Below are 18375 nucleotides of genomic sequence, written 5' to 3'. Positions count from 1 at the left end.
GAAATCCACGTCATGAGGCTGGTAGCAGCATCCTGAGTGGATTTAGGTACGATCATCCTCAGTGAAATAAGTCCCACAAAAAAAGAAACTTATGATATCACTTATCGAGGGAATGTAAAAATCGCTCCCCATGCACTGAATCCCCAAACAGAACAGAGTCACGCTTTTAGAAAACACACTTATGCCTGCTTCAGGGGAAAGGTGAGGTGGGGTGACGCATAAAACTCGAGTTTGAAATGAGCACAGATACCCTTCCGAAAACCGAATATGGAATGGACACGACCTACTCCTTGCTCAATCAACTGGACTCACCAGACCCTGTTCATCGCACAAGTATCTATCTGACTAGTAAGCATCTTAAAAGCTAAGTCTTGTTATCTCTGTGTAAGTGCATCAAGTGTGTGTAAAGCGGCCTAAAACCAGCAGGGAAAATCAGCTCAGACCCATTCTGAGGATACATTTCCAACATAAAGAAGAAACAAGCAGGGCAAAACAGAGAGAAATTCTTCCAAAATGCGTTCAGGGACTGGCATGCAACCAGGATTGACCACATCTACAGCCCCAGCGGCAGAAGACATAAGGCTGGACACTCTTGGGGCTGAGACGATTGGTGAGGTTGGGAAAGCAAATGCAGACCCTTGAAAGGAATCCTGCGTGCTCCCCATTCCATGGGTCCCAACTCTCCAGGTTCAACGCAATCTTCCGACAGCGAAAGCACTCATTGTAAACCCAGCGGTTGCTACACCGTGGGATCGGGAAAGCTTTCTGAAACTCACCTCAGTTTTCATCTCCTGGTGCTCGTGTTCTCCATTCAGGCCCCCTTACTAACAATCTCCCCACTTGGAGACTCGGCGCCTTTCCATGCCTCTTTCGTACCGTCTGCAATTTGTCCGCAGGATGAACTGCAAGAGGGGGAACCAATGAGAGACTCGCTGGAGGTGTTCGGTCGGGCACATGTCACTCTCATTTCCCATCACGAAGAAGAATTCACCAGCGGTTCAGCCTGCCACCCCGGATCGACAATAGGGCGTGAAGCCATCCAGCCGTGTTGCGTCCCACTCACAAAAAAGCGACTTGGGAAATGGAGCTCAGGGGCACTGCACTTCCCAAACCTGCAGAGTTCTAAACGATAACTATCGCCCCAAAATATATTGAGGTCAGGCTACGAAGAGGCGCTGAACGCAAGGCAGAACTGCAGGAAACGGATGTCAACGGGTACATCGGAATGGCCCCGATAGCACATGAAAAGCGCCAGAACGTGGACAATGATGCGGTTGGCCAAAAAGGGCGTATGCGTTTTTTCCTGAATATATTCAGGAAAAAACGCATACGCCCTTTTTGGCCAACCAAGCAACCTGGGAGAGCAAATCAGCACTACAAAGAAATCTCTCGCCCCCCCCCGGGGCAAAAGGGCCAGGCGAAAAAAGTCTAAAAACCAGAAAGGCAGGACAGCCCACGGAGTCAAGGGAGCCTTGTTAAGCTGATGGGCGGGATGTCAATGGCCAACAGCCAATCTTCACAAGTGTATCCTCTTTCCCAAACCATGTAAAACACAGAACCACAGAGCATAGGGCACTTCCACACATGGGCGTTGACCTTGGGAAAATGAAAAAATCAACCAGACACAGGGACCCCAAAGTTGAGGGCTGCTGTCTTGACAAGAACCTCCACTCCGGTACACGTTTCATATCCCAGGAAAGAGCCAAGTGGACAAAGACGAGTGGACAAGTGGACAAGTGGTGCTACGTAGGTCCAATGGAGTGTCACTCAGCCATGAAATCCACGTCATGAGGCTGGTAGCAGCATCCTGAGTGGATTTAGGTACGATCATCCTCAGTGAAATAAGTCCCACAAAAAAAGAAACTTATGATATCACTTATCGAGGGAATGTAAAAATCGCTCCCCATGCACTGAATCCCCAAACAGAACAGAGTCACGCTTTTAGAAAACACACTTATGCCTGCTTCAGGGGAAAGGTGAGGTGGGGTGACGCATAAAACTCGAGTTTGAAATGAGCACAGATACCCTTCCGAAAACCGAATATGGAATGGACACGACCTACTCCTTGCTCAATCAACTGGACTCACCAGACCCTGTTCATCGCACAAGTATCTATCCGACTAGTAAGCATCTTAAAAGCTAAGTCTTGATATCTCTGTGTAAGTGCATCAAGTGTGTGTAAAGCGGCCTAAAACCAGCAGGGAAAATCAGCTCAGACCCATTCTGAGGATACATTTCCAACATAAAGAAGAAACAAGCAGGGCAAAACAGAGAGAAATTCTTCCAAAATGCGTTCAGGGACTGGCATGCAACCAGGATTGACCACATCTACAGCCCCAGCGGCAGAAGACATAAGGCTGGACACTCTTGGGGCTGAGACGATTGGTGAGGTTGGGAAAGCAAATGCAGACCCTTGAAAGGAATCCTGCGTGCTCCCCATTCCATGGGTCCCAACTCTCCAGGTTCAACGCAATCTTCCGACAGCGAAAGCACTCATTGGAAACCCAGCGGTTGCTACACCGTGGGATCGGGAAAGCTTTCTGAAACTCACCTCAGTTTTCATCTCCTGGTGCTCGTGTTCTCCATTCAGGCCCCCTTACTAACAATCTCCCCACTTGGAGACTCGGCGCCTTTCCATGCCTCTTTCGTACCGTCTGCAATTTGTCCGCAGGATGAACTGCAAGAGGGGGAACCAATGAGAGACTCGCTGGAGGTGTTCGGTCGGGCACATGTCACTCTCATTTCCCATCACGAAGAAGAATTCACCAGCGGTTCAGCCTGCCACCCCGGATCGACAATAGGGCGTGAAGCCATCCAGCCGTGTTGCGTCCCACTCACAAAAAAGCGACTTGGGAAATGGAGCTCAGGGGCACTGCACTTCCCAAACCTGCAGAGTTCTAAACGATAACTATCGCCCCAAAATATATTGAGGTCAGGCTACGAAGAGGCGCTGAACGCAAGGCAGAACTGCAGGAAACGGATGTCAACGGGTACATCGGAATGGCCCCGATAGCACATGAAAAGCGCCAGAACGTGGACAATGATGCGGTTGGCCAAAAAGGGCGTATGCGTTTTTTCCTGAATATATTCAGGAAAAAACGCATACGCCCTTTTTGGCCAACCAAGCAACCTGGGAGAGCAAATCAGCACTACAAAGAAATCTCTCGCCCCCCCCCGGGGCAAAAGGGCCAGGCGAAAAAAGTCTAAAAACCAGAAAGGCAGGACAGCCCACGGAGTCAAGGGAGCCTTGTTAAGCTGATGGGCGGGATGTCAATGGCCAACAGCCAATCTTCACAAGTGTATCCTCTTTCCCAAACCATGTAAAACACAGAACCACAGAGCATAGGGCACTTCCACACATGGGCGTTGACCTTTGGAAAATGAAAAAATCAACCAGACACAGGGACCCCAAAGTTGAGGGCTGCTGTCTTGACAAGAACCTCCACTCCGGTACACGTTTCATATCCCAGGAAAGAGCCAAGTGGACAAAGACGAGTGGACAAGTGGACAAGTGGTGCTACGTAGGTCCAATGGAGTGTCACTCAGCCATGAAATCCACGTCATGAGGCTGGTAGCAGCATCCTGAGTGGATTTAGGTACGATCATCCTCAGTGAAATAAGTCCCACAAAAAAAGAAACTTATGATATCACTTATCGAGGGAATGTAAAAATCGCTCCCCATGCACTGAATCCCCAAACAGAACAGAGTCACGCTTTTAGAAAACACACTTATGCCTGCTTCAGGGGAAAGGTGAGGTGGGGTGACGCATAAAACTCGAGTTTGAAATGAGCACAGATACCCTTCCGAAAACCGAATATGGAATGGACACGACCTACTCCTTGCTCAATCAACTGGACTCACCAGACCCTGTTCATCGCACAAGTATCTATCCGACTAGTAAGCATCTTAAAAGCTAAGTCTTGATATCTCTGTGTAAGTGCATCAAGTGTGTGTAAAGCGGCCTAAAACCAGCAGGGAAAATCAGCTCAGACCCATTCTGAGGATACATTTCCAACATAAAGAAGAAACAAGCAGGGCAAAACAGAGAGAAATTCTTCCAAAATGCGTTCAGGGACTGGCATGCAACCAGGATTGACCACATCTACAGCCCCAGCGGCAGAAGACATAAGGCTGGACACTCTTGGGGCTGAGACGATTGGTGAGGTTGGGAAAGCAAATGCAGACCCTTGAAAGGAATCCTGCGTGCTCCCCATTCCATGGGTCCCAACTCTCCAGGTTCAACGCAATCTTCCGACAGCGAAAGCACTCATTGGAAACCCAGCGGATGCTACACCGTGGGATCGGGAAAGCTTTCTGAAACTCACCTCAGTTTTCATCTCCTGGTGCTCGTGTTCTCCATTCAGGCCCCCTTACTAACAATCTCCCCACTTGGAGACTCGGCGCCTTTCCATGCCTCTTTCGTACCGTCTGCAATTTGTCCGCAGGATGAACTGCAAGAGGGGGAACCAATGAGAGACTCGCTGGAGGTGTTTGGTCGGGCACATGTCACTCTCATTTCCCATCACGAAGAAGAATTCACCAGCGGTTCAGCCTGCCACCCCGGATCGACAATAGGGCGTGAAGCCATCCAGCCGTGTTGCGTCCCACTCACAAAAAAGCGACTTGGGAAATGGAGCTCAGGGGCACTGCACTTCCCAAACCTGCAGAGTTCTAAACGATAACTATCGCCCCAAAATATATTGAGGTCAGGCTACGAAGAGGCGCTGAACGCAAGGCAGAACTGCAGGAAACGGATGTCAACGGGTACATCGGAATGGCCCCGATAGCACATGAAAAGCGCCAGAACGTGGACAATGATGCGGTTGGCCAAAAAGGGCGTATGCGTTTTTTCCTGAATATATTCAGGAAAAAACGCATACGCCCTTTTTGGCCAACCAAGCAACCTGGGAGAGCAAATCAGCACTACAAAGAAATCTCTCGCCCCCCCCCCCGGGGTAAAAGGGCCAGGCGAAAAAAGTCTAAAAACCAGAAAGGCAGGACAGCCCACGGAGTCAAGGGAGCCTTGTTAAGCTGATGGGCGGGATGTCAATGGCCAACAGCCAATCTTCACAAGTGTATCCTCTTTCCCAAACCATGGAAAACACAGAACCACAGAGCATAGGGCACTTCCACACATGGGCGTTGACCTTGGGAAAATGAAAAAATCAACCAGACACAGGGACCCCAAAGTTGAGGGCTGCTGTCTTGACAAGAACCTCCACTCCGGTACACGTTTCATATCCCAGGAAAGAGCCAAGTGGACAAAGACGAGTGGACAAGTGGACAAAGACAAGTGGACAAGTGGACAAGTGGTGCAACGTAGGTCCAATGGAGTGTCACTCAGCCATGAAATCCACGTCATGAGGCTGGTAGCAGCATCCTGAGTGGATTTAGGTACGATCATCCTCAGTGAAATAAGTCCCACAAAAAAAGAAACTTATGATATCACTTATCGAGGGAATGTAAAAATCGCTCCCCATGCACTGAATCCCCAAACAGAACAGAGTCACGCTTTTAGAAAACACACTTATGCCTGCTTCAGGGGAAAGGTGAGGTGGGGTGACGCATAAAACTCGAGTTTGAAATGAGCACAGATACCCTTCCGAAAACCGAATATGGAATGGACACGACCTACTCCTTGCTCAATCAACTGGACTCACCAGACCCTCTTCATCGCACAAGTATCTATCCGACTAGTAAGCATCTTAAAAGCTAAGTCTTGATATCTCTGTGTAAGTGCATCAAGTGTGTGTAAAGCGGCCTAAAACCAGCAGGGAAAATCAGCTCAGACCCATTCTGAGGATACATTTCCAACATAAAGAAGAAACAAGCAGGGCAAAACAGAGAGAAATTCTTCCAAAATGCGTTCAGGGACTGGCATGCAACCAGGATTGACCACATCTACAGCCCCAGCGGCAGAAGACATAAGGCTGGACACTCTTGGGGCTGAGACGATTGGTGAGGTTGGGAAAGCAAATGCAGACCCTTGAAAGGAATCCTGCGTGCTCCCCATTCCATGGGTCCCAACTCTCCAGGTTCAACGCAATCTTCCGACAGCGAAAGCACTCATTGGAAACCCAGCGGATGCTACACCGTGGGATCGGGAAAGCTTTCTGAAACTCACCTCAGTTTTCATCTCCTGGTGCTCGTGTTCTCCATTCAGGCCCCCTTACTAACAATCTCCCCACTTGGAGACTCGGCGCCTTTCCATGCCTCTTTCGTACCGTCTGCAATTTGTCCGCAGGATGAACTGCAAGAGGGGGAACCAATGAGAGACTCGCTGGAGGTGTTTGGTCGGGCACATGTCACTCTCATTTCCCATCACGAAGAAGAATTCACCAGCGGTTCAGCCTGCCACCCCGGATCGACAATCGGGCGTGAAGCCATCCAGCCGTGTTGCGTCCCACTCACAAAAAAGCGACTTGGGAAATGGAGCTCAGGGGCACTGCACTTCCCAAACCTGCAGAGTTCTAAACGATAACTATCGCCCCAAAATATATTGAGGTCAGGCTACGAAGAGGCGCTGAACGCAAGGCAGAACTGCAGGAAACGGATGTCAACGGGTACATCGGAATGGCCCCGATAGCACATGAAAAGCGCCAGAACGTGGACAATGATGCGGTTGGCCAAAAAGGGCGTATGCGTTTTTTCCTGAATATATTCAGGAAAAAACGCATACGCCCTTTTTGGCCAACCAAGCAACCTGGGAGAGCAAATCAGCACTACAAAGAAATCTCTCGCCCCCCCCCGGGGCAAAAGGGCCAGGCGAAAAAAGTCTAAAAACCACAAAGGCAGGACAGCCCACGGAGTCAAGGGAGCCTTGTTAAGCTGATGGGCGGGATGTCAATGGCCAACAGCCAATCTTCACAAGTGTATCCTCTTTCCCAAACCATGGAAAACACAGAACCACAGAGCATAGGGCACTTCCACACATGGGCGTTGACCTTGGGAAAATGAAAAAATCAACCAGACACAGGGACCCCAAAGTTGAGGGCTGCTGTCTTGACAAGAACCTCCACTCCGGTACACGTTTCATATCCCAGGAAAGAGCCAAGTGGACAAAGACGAGTGGACAAGTGGACAAGTGGACAAGTGGTGCAACGTAGGTCCAATGGAGTGTCACTCAGCCATGAAATCCACGTCATGAGGCTGGTAGCAGCATCCTGAGTGGATTTAGGTACGATCATCCTCAGTGAAATAAGTCCCACAAAAAAAGAAACTTATGATATCACTTATCGAGGGAATGTAAAAATCGCTCCCCATGCACTGAATCCCCAAACAGAACAGAGTCACGCTTTTAGAAAACACACTTATGCCTGCTTCAGGGGAAAGGTGAGGTGGGGTGACGCATAAAACTCGAGTTTGAAATGAGCACAGATACCCTTCCGAAAACCGAATATGGAATGGACACGACCTACTCCTTGCTCAATCAACTGGACTCACCAGACCCTGTTCATCGCACAAGTATCTATCCGACTAGTAAGCATCTTCAAAGCTAAGTCTTGATATCTCTGTGTAAGTGCATCAAGTGTGTGTAAAGCGGCCTAAAACCAGCAGGGAAAATCAGCTCAGACCCATTCTGAGGATACATTTCCAACATAAAGAAGAAACAAGCAGGGCAAAACAGAGAGAAATTCTTCCAAAATGCGTTCAGGGACTGGCATGCAACCAGGATTGACCACATCTACAGCCCCAGCGACAGAAGACATAAGGCTGGACACTCTTGGGGCTGAGACGATTGGTGAGGTTGGGAAAGCAAATGCAGACCCTTGAAAGGAATCCTGCGTGCTCCCCATTCCATGGGTCCCAACTCTCCAGGTTCAACGCAATCTTCCGACAGCGAAAGCACTCATTGGAAACCCAGCGGATGCTACACCGTGGGATCGGGAAAGCTTTCTGAAACTCACCTCAGTTTTCATCTCCTGGTGCTCGTGTTCTCCATTCAGGCCCCCTTACTAACAATCGCCCCACTTGGAGACTCGGCGCCTTTCCATGCCTCTTTCGTACCGTCTGCAATTTGTCCGCAGGATGAACTGCAAGAGGGGGAACCAATGAGAGACTCGCTGGAGGTGTTTGGTCGGGCACATGTCACTCTCATTTCCCATCACGAAGAAGAATTCACCAGCGGTTCAGCCTGCCACCCCGGATCGACAATCGGGCGTGAAGCCATCCAGCCGTGTTGCGTCCCACTCACAAAAAAGCGACTTGGGAAATGGAGCTCAGGGGCACTGCACTTCCCAAACCTGCAGAGTTCTAAACGATAACTATCGCCCCAAAATATATTGAGGTCAGGCTACGAAGAGGCGCTGAACGCAAGGCAGAACTGCAGGAAACGGATGTCAACGGCTACATCGGAATGGCCCCGATAGCACATGAAAAGCGCCAGAACGTGGACAATGATGCGGTTGGCCAAAAAGGGCGTATGCGTTTTTTCCTGAATATATTCAGGAAAAAACGCATACGCCCTTTTTGGCCAACCAAGCAACCTGGGAGAGCAAATCAGCACTACAAAGAAATCTCTCGCCCCCCCCCCCGGGGCAAAAGGGCCAGGCGAAAAAAGTCTAAAAACCAGAAAGGCAGGACAGCCCACGGAGTCAAGGGAGCCTTGTTAAGCTGATGGGCGGGATGTCAATGGCCAACAGCCAATCTTCACAAGTGTATCCTCTTTCCCAAACCATGGAAAACACAGAACCACAGAGCATAGGGCACTTCCACACATGGGCGTTGACCTTGGGAAAATGAAAAAATCAACCAGACACAGGGACCCCAAAGTTGAGGGCTGCTGTCTTGACAAGAACCTCCACTCCGGTACACGTTTCATATCCCAGGAAAGAGCCAAGTGGACAAAGACGAGTGGACAAGTGGACAAAGACAAGTGGACAAGTGGACAAGTGGTGCAACGTAGGTCCAATGGAGTGTCACTCAGCCATGAAATCCACGTCATGAGGCTGGTAGCAGCATCCTGAGTGGATTTAGGTACGATCATCCTCAGTGAAATAAGTCCCACAAAAAAAGAAACTTATGATATCACTTATCGAGGGAATGTAAAAATCGCTCCCCATGCACTGAATCCCCAAACAGAACAGAGTCACGCTTTTAGAAAACACACTTATGCCTGCTTCAGGGGAAAGGTGAGGTGGGGTGACGCATAAAACTCGAGTTTGAAATGAGCACAGATACCCTTCCGAAAACCGAATATGGAATGGACACGACCTACTCCTTGCTCAATCAACTGGACTCACCAGACCCTCTTCATCGCACAAGTATCTATCCGACTAGTAAGCATCTTAAAAGCTAAGTCTTGATATCTCTGTGTAAGTGCATCAAGTGTGTGTAAAGCGGCCTAAAACCAGCAGGGAAAATCAGCTCAGACCCATTCTGAGGATACATTTCCAACATAAAGAAGAAACAAGCAGGGCAAAACAGAGAGAAATTCTTCCAAAATGCGTTCAGGGACTGGCATGCAACCAGGATTGACCACATCTACAGCCCCAGCGGCAGAAGACATAAGGCTGGACACTCTTGGGGCTGAGACGATTGGTGAGGTTGGGAAAGCAAATGCAGACCCTTGAAAGGAATCCTGCGTGCTCCCCATTCCATGGGTCCCAACTCTCCAGGTTCAACGCAATCTTCCGACAGCGAAAGCACTCATTGGAAACCCAGCGGATGCTACACCGTGGGATCGGGAAAGCTTTCTGAAACTCACCTCAGTTTTCATCTCCTGGTGCTCGTGTTCTCCATTCAGGCCCCCTTACTAACAATCTCCCCACTTGGAGACTCGGCGCCTTTCCATGCCTCTTTCGTACCGTCTGCAATTTGTCCGCAGGATGAACTGCAAGAGGGGGAACCAATGAGAGACTCGCTGGAGGTGTTTGGTCGGGCACATGTCACTCTCATTTCCCATCACGAAGAAGAATTCACCAGCGGTTCAGCCTGCCACCCCGGATCGACAATAGGGCGTGAAGCCATCCAGCCGTGTTGCGTCCCACTCACAAAAAAGCGACTTGGGAAATGGAGCTCAGGGGCACTGCACTTCCCAAACCTGCAGAGTTCTAAACGATAACTATCGCCCCAAAATATATTGAGGTCAGGCTACGAAGAGGCGCTGAACGCAAGGCAGAACTGCAGGAAACGGATGTCAACGGGTACATCGGAATGGCCCCGATAGCACATGAAAAGCGCCAGAACGTGGACAATGATGCGGTTGGCCAAAAAGGGCGTATGCGTTTTTTCCTGAATATATTCAGGAAAAAACGCATACGCCCTTTTTGGCCAACCAAGCAACCTGGGAGAGCAAATCAGCACTACAAAGAAATCTCTCGCCCCCCCCCCCGGGGCAAAAGGGCCAGGCGAAAAAAGTCTAAAAACCACAAAGGCAGGACAGCCCACGGAGTCAAGGGAGCCTTGTTAAGCTGATGGGCGGGATGTCAATGGCCAACAGCCAATCTTCACAAGTGTATCCTCTTTCCCAAACCATGGAAAACACAGAACCACAGAGCATAGGGCACTTCCACACATGGGCGTTGACCTTGGGAAAATGAAAAAATCAACCAGACACAGGGACCCCAAAGTTGAGGGCTGCTGTCTTGACAAGAACCTCCACTCCGGTACACGTTTCATATCCCAGGAAAGAGCCAAGTGGACAAAGACGAGTGGACAAGTGGACAAGTGGACAAGTGGTGCTACGTAGGTCCAATGGAGTGTCACTCAGCCATGAAATCCACGTCATGAGGCTGGTAGCAGCATCCTGAGTGGATTTAGGTACGATCATCCTCAGTGAAATAAGTCCCACAAAAAAAGAAACTTATGATATCACTTATCGAGGGAATGTAAAAATCGCTCCCCATGCACTGAATCCCCAAACAGAACAGAGTCACGCTTTTAGAAAACACACTTATGCCTGCTTCAGGGGAAAGGTGAGGTGGGGTGACGCATAAAACTCGAGTTTGAAATGAGCACAGATACCCTTCCGAAAACCGAATATGGAATGGACACGACCTACTCCTTGCTCAATCAACTGGACTCACCAGACCCTGTTCATCGCACAAGTATCTATCCGACTAGTAAGCATCTTAAAAGCTAAGTCTTGATATCTCTGTGTAAGTGCATCAAGTGTGTGTAAAGCGGCCTAAAACCAGCAGGGAAAATCAGCTCAGACCCATTCTGAGGATACATTTCCAACATAAAGAAGAAACAAGCAGGGCAAAACAGAGAGAAATTCTTCCAAAATGCGTTCAGGGACTGGCATGCAACCAGGATTGACCACATCTACAGCCCCAGCGGCAGAAGACATAAGGCTGGACACTCTTGGGGCTGAGACGATTGGTGAGGTTGGGAAAGCAAATGCAGACCCTTGAAAGGAATCCTGCGTGCTCCCCATTCCATGGGTCCCAACTCTCCAGGTTCAACGCAATCTTCCGACAGCGAAAGCACTCATTGGAAACCCAGCGGATGCTACACCGTGGGATCGGGAAAGCTTTCTGAAACTCACCTCAGTTTTCATCTCCTGGTGCTCGTGTTCTCCATTCAGGCCCCCTTACTAACAATCTCCCCACTTGGAGACTCGGCGCCTTTCCATGCCTCTTTCGTACCGTCTGCAATTTGTCCGCAGGATGAACTGCAAGAGGGGGAACCAATGAGAGACTCGCTGGAGGTGTTTGGTCGGGCACATGTCACTCTCATTTCCCATCACGAAGAAGAATTCACCAGCGGTTCAGCCTGCCACCCCGGATCGACAATAGGGCGTGAAGCCATCCAGCCGTGTTGCGTCCCACTCACAAAAAAGCGACTTGGGAAATGGAGCTCAGGGGCACTGCACTTCCCAAACCTGCAGAGTTCTAAACGATAACTATCGCCCCAAAATATATTGAGGTCAGGCTACGAAGAGGCGCTGAACGCAAGGCAGAACTGCAGGAAACGGATGTCAACGGCTACATCGGAATGGCCCCGATAGCACATGAAAAGCGCCAGAACGTGGACAATGATGCGGTTGGCCAAAAAGGGCGTATGCGTTTTTTCCTGAATATATTCAGGAAAAAACGCATACGCCCTTTTTGGCCAACCAAGCAACCTGGGAGAGCAAATCAGCACTACAAAGAAATCTCTCGCCCCCCCCCCCCGGGGCAAAAGGGCCAGGCGAAAAAAGTCTAAAATCCACAAAGGCAGGACAGCCCACGGAGTCAAGGGAGCCTTGTTAAGCTGATGGGCGGGATGTCAATGGCCAACAGCCAATCTTCACAAGTGTATCCTCTTTCCCAAACCATGGAAAACACAGAACCACAGAGCATAGGGCACTTCCACACATGGGCGTTGACCTTGGGAAAATGAAAAAATCAACCAGACACAGGGACCCCAAAGTTGAGGGCTGCTGTCTTGACAAGAACCTCCACTCCGGTACACGTTTCATATCCCAGGAAAGAGCCAAGTGGACAAAGACGAGTGGACAAGTGGACAAGTGGACAAGTGGTGCTACGTAGGTCCAATGGAGTGTCACTCAGCCATGAAATCCACGTCATGAGGCTGGTAGCAGCATCCTGAGTGGATTTAGGTACGATCATCCTCAGTGAAATAAGTCCCACAAAAAAAGAAACTTATGATATCACTTATCGAGGGAATGTAAAAATCGCTCCCCATGCACTGAATCCCCAAACAGAACAGAGTCACGCTTTTAGAAAACACACTTATGCCTGCTTCAGGGGAAAGGTGAGGTGGGGTGACGCATAAAACTCGAGTTTGAAATGAGCACAGATACCCTTCCGAAAACCGAATATGGAATGGACACGACCTACTCCTTGCTCAATCAACTGGACTCACCAGACCCTGTTCATCGCACAAGTATCTATCCGACTAGTAAGCATCTTAAAAGCTAAGTCTTGATATCTCTGTGTAAGTGCATCAAGTGTGTGTAAAGCGGCCTAAAACCAGCAGGGAAAATCAGCTCAGACCCATTCTGAGGATACATTTCCAACATAAAGAAGAAACAAGCAGGGCAAAACAGAGAGAAATTCTTCCAAAATGCGTTCAGGGACTGGCATGCAACCAGGATTGACCACATCTACAGCCCCAGCGGCAGAAGACATAAGGCTGGACACTCTTGGGGCTGAGACGATTGGTGAGGTTGGGAAAGCAAATGCAGACCCTTGAAAGGAATCCTGCGTGCTCCCCATTCCATGGGTCCCAACTCTCCAGGTTCAACGCAATCTTCCGACAGCGAAAGCACTCATTGGAAACCCAGCGGATGCTACACCGTGGGATCGGGAAAGCTTTCTGAAACTCACCTCAGTTTTCATCTCCTGGTGCTCGTGTTCTCCATTCAGGCCCCCTTACTAACAATCTCCCCACTTGGAGACTCGGCGCCTTTCCATGCCTCTTTCGTACCGTCTGCAATTTGTCCGCAGGATGAACTGCAAGAGGGGGAACCAATGAGAGACTCGCTGGAGGTGTTTGGTCGGGCACATGTCACTCTCATTTCCCATCACGAAGAAGAATTCACCAGCGGTTCAGCCTGCCACCCCGGATCGACAATAGGGCGTGAAGCCATCCAGCCGTGTTGCGTCCCACTCACAAAAAAGCGACTTGGGAAATGGAGCTCAGGGGCACTGCACTTCCCAAACCTGCAGAGTTCTAAACGATAACTATCGCCCCAAAATATATTGAGGTCAGGCTACGAAGAGGCGCTGAACGCAAGGCAGAACTGCAGGAAACGGATGTCAACGGCTACATCGGAATGGCCCCGATAGCACATGAAAAGCGCCAGAACGTGGACAATGATGCGGTTGGCCAAAAAGGGCGTATGCGTTTTTTCCTGAATATATTCAGGAAAAAACGCATACGCCCTTTTTGGCCAACCAAGCAACCTGGGAGAGCAAATCAGCACTACAAAGAAATCTCTCGCCCCCCCCCCCCGGGGCAAAAGGGCCAGGCGAAAAAAGTCTAAAATCCACAAAGGCAGGACAGCCCACGGAGTCAAGGGAGCCTTGTTAAGCTGATGGGCGGGATGTCAATGGCCAACAGCCAATCTTCACAAGTGTATCCTCTTTCCCAAACCATGGAAAACACAGAACCACAGAGCATAGGGCACTTCCACACATGGGCGTTGACCTTGGGAAAATGAAAAAATCAACCAGACACAGGGACCCCAAAGTTGAGGGCTGCTGTCTTGACAAGAACCTACACTCCGGTACACGTTTCATATCCCAGGAAAGAGCCAAGTGGACAAAGACGAGTGGACAAGTGGACAAAGACAAGTGGACAAGTGGACAAGTGGTGCTACGTAGGTCCAATGGAGTGTCACTCAGCCATGAAATCCACGTCATGAGGCTGGTAGCAGCATCCTGAGTGGATTTAGGTACGATCATCCTCAGTGAAATAAGTCCCACAAAAAAATAAACTTATGATATCACTTATCGAGGGAATGTAAAAATCGCTCCCCATGCACTGAATCCCCAAACAGAACAGAGTCACGCTTTTAGAAAACACACTTATGCCTGCTTCAGGGGAAAGGTGAGGTGGGGTGACGCATAAAACTCGAGTTTGAAATGAGCACAGATACCCTTCCGAAAACCGAATATGGAATGGACACGACCTACTCCTTGCTCAATCAACTGGACTCACCAGACCCTCTTCATCGCACAAGAATCTATCCGACTAGTAAGCATCTTAAAAGCTAAGTCTTGATATCTCTGTGTAAGTGCATCAAGTGTGTGTAAAGCGGCCTAAAACCAGCAGGGAAAATCAGCTCAGACCCGTTCTGAGGATACATTTCCAACATAAAGAAGAAACAAGCAGGGCAAAACAGAGAGAAATTCTTCCAAAATGCATTCAGGGACTGGCATGCACCCAGGATTGACCACATCTACAGCCCCAGCGGCAGAAGACATAACGCTGGACACTCTTGGGGCTGAGACGATTCGTGAGGTTGGGAAAGCAAATGCAGACCCTTGAAAGGAATCCTGCGTGCTCCCCATTCCATGGGTCTCAACTCTCCAGGTTCAACGCAATCTTCCGACAGCGAAAGCACTCATTGGAAACCCAGCGGATGCTACACCGTGGGATCGGGAAAGCTTTCTGAAACTCACCTCAGTTTTCATCTCCTGGTGCTCGTGTTCTCCATTCAGGGCCCCTTACAAACAATCTCCCCACTTGGAGACTCGGCGCCTTTCCATGCCTCTTTCGTACCGTCTGCAATTTGTCCGCAGGATGAACTGCAAGAGGGGGAACCAATGAGAGACTCGCTGGAGGTGTTTGGTCGGGCACATGTCACTCTCATTTCCCATCACGAAGAAGAATTCACCAGCGGTTCAGCCTGCCACCCCGGATCGACAATAGGGCGTGAAGCCATCCAGCCGTGTTGCGTCCCACTCACAAAAAAGCGACTTGGGAAATGGAGCTCAGGGGCACTGCACTTCCCAAACCTGCAGAGTTCTAAACGATAACTATCGCCCCAAAATATATTGAGGTCAGGCTACGAAGAGGCGCTGAACGCAAGGCAGAACTGCAGGAAACGGATGTCAACGGGTACATCGGAATGACCCCGATAGCACATGAAAAGCGCCAGAACGTGGACAATGATGCGGTTGGCCAAAAAGGGCGTATGCGTTTTTTCCTGAATATATTCAGGAAAAAACGCATACGCCCTTTTTGGCCAACCAAGCAACCTGGGAGAGCAAATCAGCTCTACAAAGAAATCTCTCGCCCCCCCCCCGGGGCAAAAGGGTAGGCGAAAAAAGTCTAAAAACCAGAAAGGCAGGACATCCCACGGAGTCAAGGGAGCCTTGTTAAGCTGATGGGCGGGATGTCAATGGCCAACAGCCAATCTACACAAGTGTATCCTCTTTCCCAAACCATGGAAAACACAGAACCACAGAGCATAGGGCACTTCCACACATGGGCGTTGACCTTGGGAAAATGAAAAAATCAACCAGACACAGGGACCCCAAAGTTGACGGCTGCTGTCTTGACAAGAACCTCCACTCCGGTACACGTTTCATATCCCAGGAAAGAGCCAAGTGGACAAAGACGAGTGGACAAGTGGACAAAGACAAGTGGACAAGTGGACAAGTGGTGCTACGTAGGTCCAATGGAGTGTCACTCAGCCATGAAATCCACGTCATGAGGCTGGTAGCAGCATCCTGAGTGGATTTAGGTACGATCATCCTCAGTGAAATAAGTCCCACAAAAAAAGAAACTTATGATATCACTTATCGAGGGAATGTAAAAATCGCTCCCCATGCACTGAATCCCCAAACAGAACAGAGTCACGCTTTTAGAAAACACACTTATGCCTGCTTCAGGGGAAAGGTGAGGTGGGGTGACGCATAAAACTCGAGTTTGAAATGAGCACAGATACCCTTCCGAAAACCGAATATGGAATGGACACGACCTACTCCTTGCTCAATCAACTGGACTCACCAGACCCTCTTCATCGCACAAGTATCTATCCGACTAGTAAGCATCTTAAAAGCTAAGTCTTGATATCTCTGTGTAAGTGCATCAAGTGTGTGTAAAGCGGCCTAAAACCAGCAGGGAAAATCAGCTCAGACCCATTCTGAGGATACATTTCCAACATAAAGAAGAAACAAGCAGGGCAAAACAGAGAGAAATTCTTCCAAAATGCGTTCAGGGACTGGCATGCAACCAGGATTGACCACATCTACAGCCCCAGCGGCAGAAGACATAAGGCTGGACACTCTTGGGGCTGAGACGATTGGTGAGGTTGGGAAAGCAAATGCAGACCCTTGAAAGGAATCCTGCGTGCTCCCCATTCCATGGGTCCCAACTCTCCAGGTTCAACGCAATCTTCCGACAGCGAAAGCACTCATTGGAAACCCAGCGGTTGCTACACCGTGGGATCGGGAAAGCTTTCTGAAACTCACCTCAGTTTTCATCTCCTGGTGCTCGTGTTCTCCATTCAGGCCCCCTTACTAACAATCTCCCCACTTGGAGACTCGGCGCCTTTCCATGCCTCTTTCGTACCGTCTGCAATTTGTCCGCAGGATGAACTGCAAGAGGGGGAACCAATGAGAGACTCGCTGGAGGTGTTTGGTCGGGCACATGTCACTCTCATTTCCCATCACGAAGAAGAATTCACCAGCGGTTCAGCCTGCCACCCCGGATCGACAATAGGGCGTGAAGCCATCCAGCCGTGTTGCGTCCCACTCACAAAAAAGCGACTTGGGAAATGGAGCTCAGGGGCACTGCACTTCCCAAACCTGCAGAGTTCTAAACGATAACTATCGCCCCAAAATATATTGAGGTCAGGCTACGAAGAGGCGCTGAACGCAAGGCAGAACTGCAGGAAACGGATGTCAACGGCTACATCGGAATGGCCCCGATAGCACATGAAAAGCGCCAGAACGTGGACAATGATGCGGTTGGCCAAAAAGGGCGTATGCGTTTTTTCCTGAATATATTCAGGAAAAAACGCATACGCCCTTTTTGGCCAACCAAGCAACCTGGGAGAGCAAATCAGCACTACAAAGAAATCTCTCGCCCCCCCCCGGGGCAAAAGGGCCAGGCGAAAAAAGTCTAAAAACCAGAAAGGCAGGACAGCCCACGGAGTCAAGGGAGCCTTGTTAAGCTGATGGGCGGGATGTCAATGGCCAACAGCCAATCTTCACAAGTGTATCCTCTTTCCCAAACCATGGAAAACACAGAACCACAGAGCATAGGGCACTTCCACACATGGGCGTTGACCTTGGGAAAATGAAAAAATCAACCAGACACAGGGACCCCAAAGTTGAGGGCTGCTGTCTTGACAAGAACCTCCACTCCGGTACACGTTTCATATCCCAGGAAAGAGCCAAGTGGACAAAGACGAGTGGACAAGTGGACAAAGACAAGTGGACAAGTGGACAAGTGGTGCTACGTAGGTCCAATGGAGTGTCACTCAGCCATGAAATCCACGTCATGAGGCTGGTAGCAGCATCCTGAGTGGATTTAGGTACTATCATCCTGAGTGAAATAAGTCCCACAAAAAAAGAAACTTATGATATCACTTATCGAGAGAATGTAAAAATCGCTCCCCATGCACTGAATCCCCAAACAGAACAGAGTCACGCTTTTAGAAAACACACTTATGCCTGCTTCAGGGGAAAGGTGAGGTGGGGTGACGCATAAAACTCGAGTTTGAAATGAGCACAGATACCCTTCCGAAAACCGAATATGGAATGGACACGACCTACTCCTTGCTCAATCAACTGGACTCACCAGACCCTGTTCATCGCACAAGTATCTATCCGACTAGTAAGCATCTTAAAAGCTAAGTCTTGATATCTCTGTGTAAGTGCATCAAGTGTGTGTAAAGCGGCCTAAAACCAGCAGGGAAAATCAGCTCAGACCCATTCTGAGGATACATTTCCAACATAAAGAAGAAA

This window comes from Kogia breviceps, chromosome 6, assembly GCF_026419965.1.
Source record: "Kogia breviceps isolate mKogBre1 chromosome 6, mKogBre1 haplotype 1, whole genome shotgun sequence".
NCBI lineage: Eukaryota > Metazoa > Chordata > Mammalia > Artiodactyla > Physeteridae > Kogia > Kogia breviceps.
The sequence above is the reverse complement of the archived record's forward strand: the minus strand, read 5'-3'. Positions refer to the sequence as shown.